Consider the following 10,652-nt stretch of genomic DNA (forward strand, 5'->3'; position numbering starts at 1 on the left):
CAGTGCTAGAATTTGTATTGCCGTGTTCTGCTACAGGTGACTAAATGCCTCAACATGGATGCCTTGCCTTCCCCTCACACTCTCTTCCCTTCCCCTCCCTCCCTCACACTCTCTTCCCTTCCCCTCCCTCCCTCCCACTCTCTTCCACTCCCACTCTTCCCCTCCCCTCCCACTCTCTTCCCCTCCCACTCTCTTCCCCTCCCTCCCACTCTCTTCCCCTCCCTCCCACTCTCTTCCCCTCCCTCCCACTCTCTTCCCCTCCCTCCCACTCTCTTCCCCTCCCTCCCACTCTCTTCCCCTCCCTCCCACTCTCTTCCCCTCCCTCCCACTCTCTTCCCCTCCCTCCCACTCTCTTCCCCTCCCCTCCCTCCCACTCTCTTCCCCTCCCCTCCCTCCCACTCTCTTCCCCTCCCCTCCCTCCCACTCTCTTCCCCTCCCCTCCCTCCCACTCTCTTCCCCTCCCCTCCCTCCCACTCTCTTCCCCTCCCCTCCCTCCCACTCTCTTCCCCTCCCCTCCCTCCCACTCTCTTCCCCTCCCCTCCCTCCCACTCTCTTCCCCTCCCCTCCCTCCCACTCTCTTCCCCTCCCCTCCCTCCCACTCTCTTCCCCTCCCCTCCCTCCCACTCTCTTCCCCTCCCCTCCCTCCCACTCTCTTCCCCTCCCCTCCCTCCCACTCTCTTCCCCTCCCCTCCCTCCCACTCTCTTCCCCTCCCCTCCCTCCCACTCTCTTCCCCTCCCCTCCCTCCCACTCTCTTCCCCTCCCCTCCCTCCCACTCTCTTCCCCTCCCCTCCCTCCCACTCTCTTCCCCTCCCCTCCCTCCCACTCTCTTCCCCTCCCCTCCCTCCCACTCTCTTCCCCTCCCCTCCCTCCCACTCTCTTCCCCTCCCCTCCCTCCCACTCTCTTCCCCTCCCCTCCCTCCCACTCTCTTCCCCTCCCCTCCCTCCCACTCTCTTCCCCTCCCCTCCCTCCCACTCTCTTCCCCTCCCCTCCCTCCCACTCTCTTCCCCTCCCCTCCCTCCCACTCTCTTCCCCTCCCACTCTCTTCCCCTCCCCTCCCTCCCACTCTCTTCCCCTCCCACTCTCTTCCCCTCCCCTCCCTCCCACTCTCTTCCCCTCCCCTCCCTCCCACTCTCTTCCCCTCCCCTCCCTCCCACTCTCTTCCCCTCCCCTCCCATCCACTCTCTTCCACTCCCCTCCCCTCCCTCACCCTCCCTTCCCATCACTCTCCCTCACCCTCCCTTCCCATCACTCTCCCGGTCACTCCCTCCCCCTCCCGGCCACTCCCACTCTTCCCTTCCCTTCCACTCCCACTCTTCCCTTCCCTTCCACTCCCACTCTTCCCTTCCCTTCCACTCCCACACTCTTCCCGTTCCCTTCCCTTCCCTTCCCTTCCACTCCCACACTCTTCCCGTTCCCTTCCCTTCCCTTCCCTTCCACTCCCACTCTTTCACTCCCTTCCTTTCCCTTCCACTTCCACTCCCACTCTTTCACTCCCTTCCTTTCCCTTCCACTTCCACTCCCTTCCCTTCTCTTCCCCTCCCTTTCCCTTCCACTCCCTTTCCCTTCCACTCCCTTCCCCTCCCTTTCCCTTCCACTCCCACTCTATTCCTTTGGTGTAACCCACTCCCCTTCCCTTCCCACTCCATTCATCCTCTCCCCCCCCCCCTCCTGCTCGCACCCCCCTCCCTTTCCCTGCCCCTTCCCGCTCCTCCCTCTTCTCAAACTCTCCCACCCTTCTATATTGTAATGTAATATCTTAATATGTTTGTTTGCATGGCTGTCTTCCACAGCAGCTGTTAAAATCTGTTACTATAGATTATCTGTCTTGGGCTGATTACAATTTAATTAAAAAGAATTACGCCAGCCACATTTAGCTTTTATTTATGTAGTGTCATTTGTGATTACTGGCGTTTCTTGACGTATTCTGCTCCTTCCCTCCTTGCTATCAGTTGTGGGCAGTTTTTGCCATTCTGCATTGTTTTCTGCACTGCATTATTTGCACTTCACTTTCTTAACCTGTTTCTCATTCCGCACTACCAGGAGCGAAATATGTAAAGAAACTCCAATAACCATGGATGATGCTTTACAAATATAAGCAAAACGTGTCTGGTGTAACTCTTTTTAATTAAATTGCAGTCAGTTCAAGATGGATAATCTAAAGTAACAGATTGTAATATCTCAGCATCATAATTATGTACATACTTTCCCATGATTGGTCGCAGACACCAACAAATTATCATTTAAGCATGTGCATTTGATTTACAAATGTTGTATTGAAAAAATGTGATAGATTGTTGTGACCGAAGTTAGCTGAAAGTGGACATTGAGAGTGAAGCTAATATGTGCTTTCTTTCAAAAGTAAGTGTGAGTTATTGAATGACATTGTTGCTGCAGTCGCAAGTCAACATGTTCCATATGTGTTCTGCACACCTGTACACATTACTGGATAGGAAAATGAATTACTATCATTTGATGTAGACCTAGTGTTGGATAAAAGGCAGATGTGAAATGTTCAGCTATAGAAGGCAAAGAGTGGCTGCACTGTGTAATAAACTTGTTTGCTGTTACTGCTTTAGCACAGCTGTCACTGTGAATGCCTCAATATACAACATTGGGTTTAATATCCTGGTGCAGGATCCTTTCTTAGCAATTGAAATTCATCTAATAACCATATTGTACAGATGCTGTCATAGTCATTACGCCATTTAAATAATTTCAGAATTTTTTGTCTTTTCAAATTTCAGGCTGTTTTTGACGTCGCATCATAACCCATTTAGTGGGTTGTTTTTTATATGAGAAAAGAACAAACTTCACAGTATTTCATTAAAATCACCAATCTCACATTATTTCACAAAAATGCCAGTCCCGCATCATTGTTTTTGTGAAATTTTTGTGTTCCTACTTGTTAGTTTCAAGTCCAGTTACCTCCATGTGACAAAAGCTGTGAAAATTTTCTTGAGTTGGTATTTCCTTGTGTCTTGCATATCATCACATAAGCAGTTGAGCCAAAACAATGACCACTGCACATGACAAGACTGAACAAATGGCGCCTGGTAGCATTGCAGACATGCGATGCAGTAAGAAAAGTTTGTAAGCAGAGCAGAGATGAATGGCGATTTATTATACTGGCGATGTAGAGCAGATTAATACAGCCAAGCACCTGGTAACAAGCAGCTAATGAACAGTTGTTCACATATTACTGTCGTATTCATCTGTGGAAAGTGGCTGAAGGACACAAACAGTTAATAGGCAACAGCATGTTGGATGTCCTGGCCTCAGGTTTGAGGCTTGCTACCTCTGTAAACAGTATAAGTAATGATCTGTAAAATCTTGTGACACAAAGAAATGTTGGTGCAGTCACAAGTGTCGCGGAACATTGTTTACCTTGCATTGTTGATCACAGGCCTCTGTAGCAGATGGCCCATACGTGTTTCCATATTGAACCAACGACATAACTTTGATGGCAGGATTCGTGGGATCGTATAAGTTGGATCCTGTGTCAGTGGAACGAGTGGCTTGGTTGGGTGAATCACATTTCTTGTTATACCAAGTAAACGCTTGTGGCTGGCTATGTATCCAGGGGACATCTGCTTGAAATGTGCACCACACCCCAGATAAAGACCATTAGGAGTAGTATTATGCCACAGGGGCATGCACCTGCATTTCCATGGCATATGCGATAGTAATCAAAACTGACAGCTAAAGACTATATGAACTTTATTGCTTACCATGTGCATACCTTAATGCTCGCTATGTTCCCAGAAAGGGTTGACATTTTTGAACAGGTTAAATGTCCTTGTCACAAGGCCAAATTGGTGCTACAATGGTTTGAGGAGCATGATTGTGAATGCAAGTCGGTGTCTTTCCACTAAATTCGCTTAATGCATACCCAGTGGAACACATCTCAGATGCTATCAGGTGCCAGCTCGGTGCCCAGAGACCACCAGTCCATATTTTCAGGATTTTCTTGACAGAGCATAGATATCTGGGGCCACTTATTTGCAGAAACTTGCCAAGGATTTGTCAAATCCACATCACATACAATTACTGCTGTATTTTGTTCTAGAGGTAAACCAACACACTACTAAGTAGGTGGTTGTAATGTTAACAAATATGATTGAATCTTCAGCAGATGAAACCAATAGATTATATACCGAAGCATATCAGTCATATTCTTTGCATTGGAGATTTTAGGAACAGTATTCTTTCATTCCTATTTGAAGTTTCACGACATTCCACAGCATGTTTCATCCTTATCACAAGCTTATTGTTGTTAAAACGGCAGTTGTCTTTCATACAGTATATTCTATCACATTCAGTTTGGAATAAAATGTTTTGTGCTTTGCAGCTTTTACTTCGTATACAGGTGCTGCAATGAAAAACTGACTATAACAACTTGGGGGAAAGTGGCAACATTCATGAAGGTGCATTTGGGATGGGAATGAAGTAGTAACAAAGGTGAAAAAATTCCAATAGTTAAATTTTGTCCATCTCTGGTAAGAGAACTTCAAGCTTCTGACACAGGACTGAGGAAGGCTGTCAGGGGAAGGTGCTCTGATAACAAATCCATGATTTACTGTGAGGTGTTTCTCAAAGTATGATAGCATGTGCATGCTTAAAGAAAGCACCTCCAGCCTGTAAATGCACAGTTTGATTCAAGAGAAACAAAATACAAATACAGAGCATGCAATACATCACAATAAGTTGTCAAGTTCCACGCTTATTGTGTGAAAAAGCTATTAACTATAGATAATGGGAGACTAAAGGTGAAATTACTTCGATACTTGTATTAAACACAATGGAAAAAAATTTTAAAAAAATATATTTTTGACTTTTCCCATGCGTTTCCAAATCTGTGATCGAAGAGGGGGGTGGAAAATATGTACGGAAAGCTTAAAACGAATAAAGTGCTTAGGTTTCTTTACTTTGAAACTTAAGGCCAGATAAATTAATGTGCTGACACACACACACACACACACACACACACACACACATATTCAAAGGTTTTAGTGGCTGTAATACTTATTTATACAAAAATTAGAAACCCAACATACGTTATGTCAGTGAAACAAAATTAATCATAATTGCCTATTTCTGAGGCTCAATTATTATTTTGAAACTGAGAATTGTTCAGGAACTTTGATTATTTGGTCTTGAAGTTGGTACCTAGAAATTTTGATTTGTGTGTTCAAACTGGTAAAACTCCCAAAACATTTTACAGTGCACAGATTTCTTCAGTTGAAAGCTGTTTACAGAAGAGTTGTTATGCCTAGCACAGATGAACAGGAGCAGTTGGATATTTCAGAGTCTTTCATTTTCATTTTTAAGTTACCAGCCAGTTACTTTTTGTATGTCAGTCAGTTCATAGGTTAGAGGAAGGCAGTGGCGTGCCACCTCCAATAGGGCTATGTTTAGTACAGCAACATAGTGTTCAGACCAACCTTGAGACTGATGAAAACTTTTCTTAACTTTCTGAGAAAGTAGTTGAGTGGTGATCTACACAGATAGAAAGAGAACATTAGGCTTTCCTGGCATAATAAGTCTTGAAAGTCTCTTAGTTTCCTACTGGATTCTAAAATCAGCTCACTTCAATATTTCGTCAATCCAACTGTTTGCCATCTTCAGGAGAATGCTGCTTCTGCTGATAAGTCTCACTGAGAACTGATGCCAGACTGTAAATCGACATCCTATATGGGCCTCCATACCGTATATGCGCCACTATTCACAGGACCAGGTGGAAGAAAGAAGGCAAGAAGTGACCCACATGCTACATCGGGCTCAACCACCACGAGATGACATCTCTTCCACAGAGAGTAACCATTTGTTCAGTCAGGAATTATGATGTTGTAGTAGTTTTACCAGCTGACAAGGGGAATGGCACAGTTGTAATGACATGGGATGATTACTTCCTTAAAATGGATTTACTACCCGACGACCTGGCTTACGGAAGACTATGTAGTGACCCCACAGAAGGGATTAAGCCCAAGAAACTTTCACTTTTGAAAAGGAGCTCATTGTCCAAAGATTTACATAAGAAACTTCATCTTGGTGCCGCCATTCCACCCAGATTGTTGTTGTTCTGGTTGTTGTTGTTGTTGTTGTTACCTTTAGTCCAGAGACTGGTTTAATGCAGCTCTCCATGCTACTCCATCCTGTGCAGGCCTCTCCATCTCTGGATAACTACTGCAACCTACATCCTTCTGAATCTGCTTAACATATTCATCTCTTGGTCTCCCTCTATGATTTTTGCCCTCCACAATTCCCTTGAATACTAAATTGGTGATCCCTTGATGCTTCAGAATGTGTCCTATCAACTGATCCCTTCTTCTAGTCAAGTTGTGCCACAAATTCTTCTTCTCCCCAGTTCTATTCAGTGCCTCCTCATTAGTTACATGATCTACCCATCTAATCTTCCGCATTGAAAGATTCTATTCTATTCTATTCTTTTCGTGTCTAAACTGTTGATCGTCCATGATTCACTTCCATACATGGCTACACTCCATACAAATACTTTCAGAAACAACTTCCTGACACTTAAATCTGTATTCGATGTTAACAAATTTCTCTTCTTCAGAAACGCCTTCCTTACCATAACCAGTCTACGTTTTATATCCTCCCTACTTCCGCCATCATCAGTTGCTCCCCAAATAGCAAAACTCGTTTACTACTTTAAGTGTCTCATATCCTAATCTAATTCCCTCAACATCACCTGATTTAATTCAACTACATTCATTATCCTCGTTTTCCTTTTGTTGATGTTCATCTTATATCCTCCATTCAAGAGATTGTCCATTCCGTTCAACTGCTCTTCCAGGTCCTTTGCTCTGTCTGACAGAATTACAATGTCATTGGCAAACCTCAAAGTTTTTATTTTTTTTGCCATGGATTTTAATTCTTAATCCAAATTTTTCTTTTGTTTCCTTTACTGCTTGCTCAATATACAGATTAACATACGGGACAGGCTACAACCCTGCCTCATTCCCTTCCCAACCGCTGCTTCCCTTTGATGCCCCTCGATTCTTATAATTGCCATCAGTACAAATTGTAAATAGCCTTTCGCTTCCTGTATTTTACCCCTGCCACCTTCAGAATTTGAAAGAGAGTATTGCAGTTAACATCGTAAAAAGCTTTCTCAAAGTCTACAAATGCTAGAAACGTAGGTTTGCCTTTCCATGATAAATCTGCTAAGATAAGTCTTAGGGTCATATTGCCTTGCATGTTCAAACATTTCTGCAAAAAACAAACTGATCTTCCCCAAGGTTGGCTTGTACCAGTTTTTCCATTTGACTGTAAGCAATTCGTGTTAGTATTTTGAAACCGTGACTTATTAAACTGATAGTTCGGTAATTGTCACACCTGTCAACACCTGCTTTCTTTGGGATTGGAATTATTATACTCTTCTTAAAGTCTTAAGGTATTTCACCTGTCTCATACATCTTGCCCACCAGATGGTACAGTTTTATCAGGGCTGGCTCTCCCAAGGCTATCGATAGTTCTAATGGAATGTTGTCTACTCCTGGGGCCTTGTTTAGACTCAGGTCTTTCAGTGCTCTGTCAAACTCATCACACCGTAGCATACCTCACATTTCATCTTCATCTACGTCCTCTTCCATTTCCACAATATTGCCCTCAAGTAAGTCGCCCTTGTATAGACCCTCCATATGCTCCTTCCGGCTTTCTGCTTTCTCTTCTGTGCTTAGGACTGGTATTTCATCTGAGCTCTTGATATTCATACAGGTGGTTCTCTTTTCTCCAAAAGGTCTCTGTAATTTTCCTCTCAGCAGTATCTATCTTACTCCTAGTGATATATGCTTAGACATCCTTACATTTGTCCTCCCTCCAGCCCTCCTTAGCCATTTTGCACTTCTTGTCGATCTCATTTTTGAGATGTTTGTATTCCTTTTTGCCTGCTTCATTTACTGCATTTTTATATTTTCTCTTTTCATCAATTAAATTCAATATCTCTTCTGTTACCCAAGGATTTCTACTAGCCCTCATCTTATTACCTACTTGACCCTCTGCTCCCTTCAGTATTTCATCTCTCAAAGCTATCCATTCTTGAAACTTCCTGGCAGATTAAAACTGTGTGCTGGACCAAGACTCGAACTCGGGACCTTTGCCTTTCGCGGGCAAGTGCTCTACCATCTGAGCTACCCAAGCAAGACTCACGCCCCATCCTCACAGCTTTAATTCTGCCAGTACCTTGTCTCCTACCTTCCAAACTTCACAGAAGATCTCCTGCAAACCTTGCAGAAGTAGCACTCCTGAAAGAAAGGATAGTGTGGAGACATGTCATGGACATTTTTATTTAATGGCAACCTATTTTTAGCAGAATGATGGAGTAGCTGTGGATAGTCATTTATCACCCATATTCACCAATTTATTTATGGAGGACTTTGAGGAAATGGCACTGAGGACTTCAACTGCAACCAACATGCAGATGGAAGTATGTAGATTATATGTTTTCCGTCTGGCGCCATGGACGTGATGCTCTCAACAGATTTTTGTACCACTTTAACTGTCTTCACCCCAGCGTTAACTTGATCATGGAGGTTGAAAGTGATGGGATGATTCCATTCTTGGACATTATGGTTTACAACAAACCAGATGGTACTCTGGGACATCCTGAGGATTTCTACGCAGAGCATATTGCACTTCTGACATGGACGGTTTAGCCCATGAACTTGTGCATTTGATGACTGTTTCATAAGGAACATGGATACTTGGAGAATCAGATTCTTCAGGCCATGGAGTTTGGACCATCAGAAGAGGTGCATGAAGAGGAGCATGGATCGATGGCCTTGGGGCATATCAGTTAAGATTGGAAGAATTTTGAGAAAATTTAACATTAAGAGTATGTTCCATCCACCTTCAAAGATTAGAGCATTACTTAGCATTGTGAAAGATGATTTGGGGCTTAGGAAGCCTGGTGTATACAAAATTACTTATCGATGTGGGAAGGCTTAAATCGGCCATTTGATTCGCACACTTCATGACAGGTGCGTGGAACATCGCCGTGATAAGAGGCTACAACAGACGGAAAAATCAGTGGTAGCAGAACGTTGCTTAAAAGAGGGACAGAGTATGAAATTTGACTGTGATAGTTGCCAACACTTCCAGTTTTTGGAACAGTCTCTATAAAGAGGCATTTGGAATTAGGTTGGAGGATAATTTAATTAATAGACACAATGGGTTTCCTTTTAGCAGGACGTGGAAGCCTATACTATCGTACATCAAAACAGAACATTCTTCAGTGTGATGAGTCCGAGTGTTCGAAAATCATCTCAGAGTGCAATATATGTCGCTGCCATTGTTCTACCAAGGACAGCACCACGTTCCCAGTCTTTGAGGGCAGTAACTGTGATGGGCGGCACACGGCACTGAGGCCTATATTGGACATTGATTTGCAGCCTTGCATCTGTTCTCAGTGGGACTCATCAGAAGAAGCAGTGAAGAAACCCGAAGAGACTTTCAATAAAGAGAACACATTGCAACATCACCGTTTTTGTTTTCCACCCCCTACACTGTTTCTGCTTCTCACATTCGTAAAAATTATACAGAAACAAGTGGTGGCTTTGGTGCAGACAGCACAAGGTGTCTTCCCTTAAATCATATTTTTATAACAAGACAGCCATCAATAATGTACACAAAGGTGGAAATCATAGTCACATGCTTGTAAGTGCAAACAATAGACAAACCCAGCAGAATGTAATGCAGAGTCTTAATTTCCAATCAGTAAAAAAGTTTTTATGTCAGTTCTATATTTTATTGTTTTGTACCCAGGGGAACAGTATTTTTGACATCTTCTCTGTTGCAGGTGGTGCACGGGGGAGCAGCGAGGGGGGGTGGGTGAAACCACTTTACCGGCAGAGTGGCATGCTTCGGCTGATGCTCCACGGCCCGCATCACACCTGGATTGCGCCGCAATTCGAACATGGCGGCACCCGGCCTCGAGCTGCAGGGGGGTGGGGGGTGGGCCGGCGGGGAGGGAGGGGGCAGGGGAAGGGGCGCGAAGCTAGGGCCAGCGGGTTCTCAAAGTTCAGTGTAATGGTCTTTTTATGTTTAAATTCCGTTCTTTCTTGTTGTCACTTTTTATGCTTTAACATGTTTAAAATAGGGAAATTTTTCAGTCGCTACTGGAATTTTGTGGGATGTCAGACAGTTCTAGAAGTGGAATTAGGTTAACATCTAAAAATTAAAGTAACTGTACTTTAAGTTTAGTTTGTAAGATGTACCTAGAGTAATATTTTTAAGGCTTGCATTAATAAAATTATTGGTAAATAGACATTAAAACATTACAATTATAGGTGTGAGGGGAAATATCTGAATCCTCAAGAGACGCCTAAACGGCTCCGACGGACAGTGTATATTGTTCCAAAAATTCTTCGGTAGTCTAGTCCGTCTCTGCTTCCGACCCCTGCATTGCACTTGTGCTGTATATGCAGGAGACTTGGTAAACCCCCTTCCCGGTGTTGTGTAGGAAAATTTCGTAAGTTTGCCACGGCAAGTGGGCCGAGTACTTAGAAGTGCCTTAGTAAGCATCACACGCTACAGCAGGTGCTGCTGCAAATATGTTTCATTTTGTTGAGCCTCACAGATCTAATGCTATTGTTTTTTTGGTGTGAAGCAATGTGTGGTTTTTTTTTTTTT

The 10,652-nt window shown here is 43.9% G+C and overlaps 1 protein-coding gene across 1 annotated transcript in view; it reads left to right on the top strand.

The window, feature by feature from the left end:
* Positions 1–9,967, top strand: part of LOC126483606 (transportin-1) — a 160,505-nt gene extending 150,538 nt beyond the window's left edge. Inside the window, exon 20 of the mRNA XM_050106641.1 lies at positions 9,820–9,967. The gene's annotated coding sequence lies outside the window, so the exon portion shown is untranslated. The remainder of the gene's footprint in view (positions 1–9,819) is intronic.
* The last annotated feature ends 685 nt before the right edge of the window (positions 9,968–10,652 follow it).

This window comes from Schistocerca serialis, chromosome 6 (genome assembly GCF_023864345.2).
Source record: "Schistocerca serialis cubense isolate TAMUIC-IGC-003099 chromosome 6, iqSchSeri2.2, whole genome shotgun sequence".
Lineage (NCBI taxonomy): Eukaryota > Metazoa > Arthropoda > Insecta > Orthoptera > Acrididae > Schistocerca > Schistocerca serialis.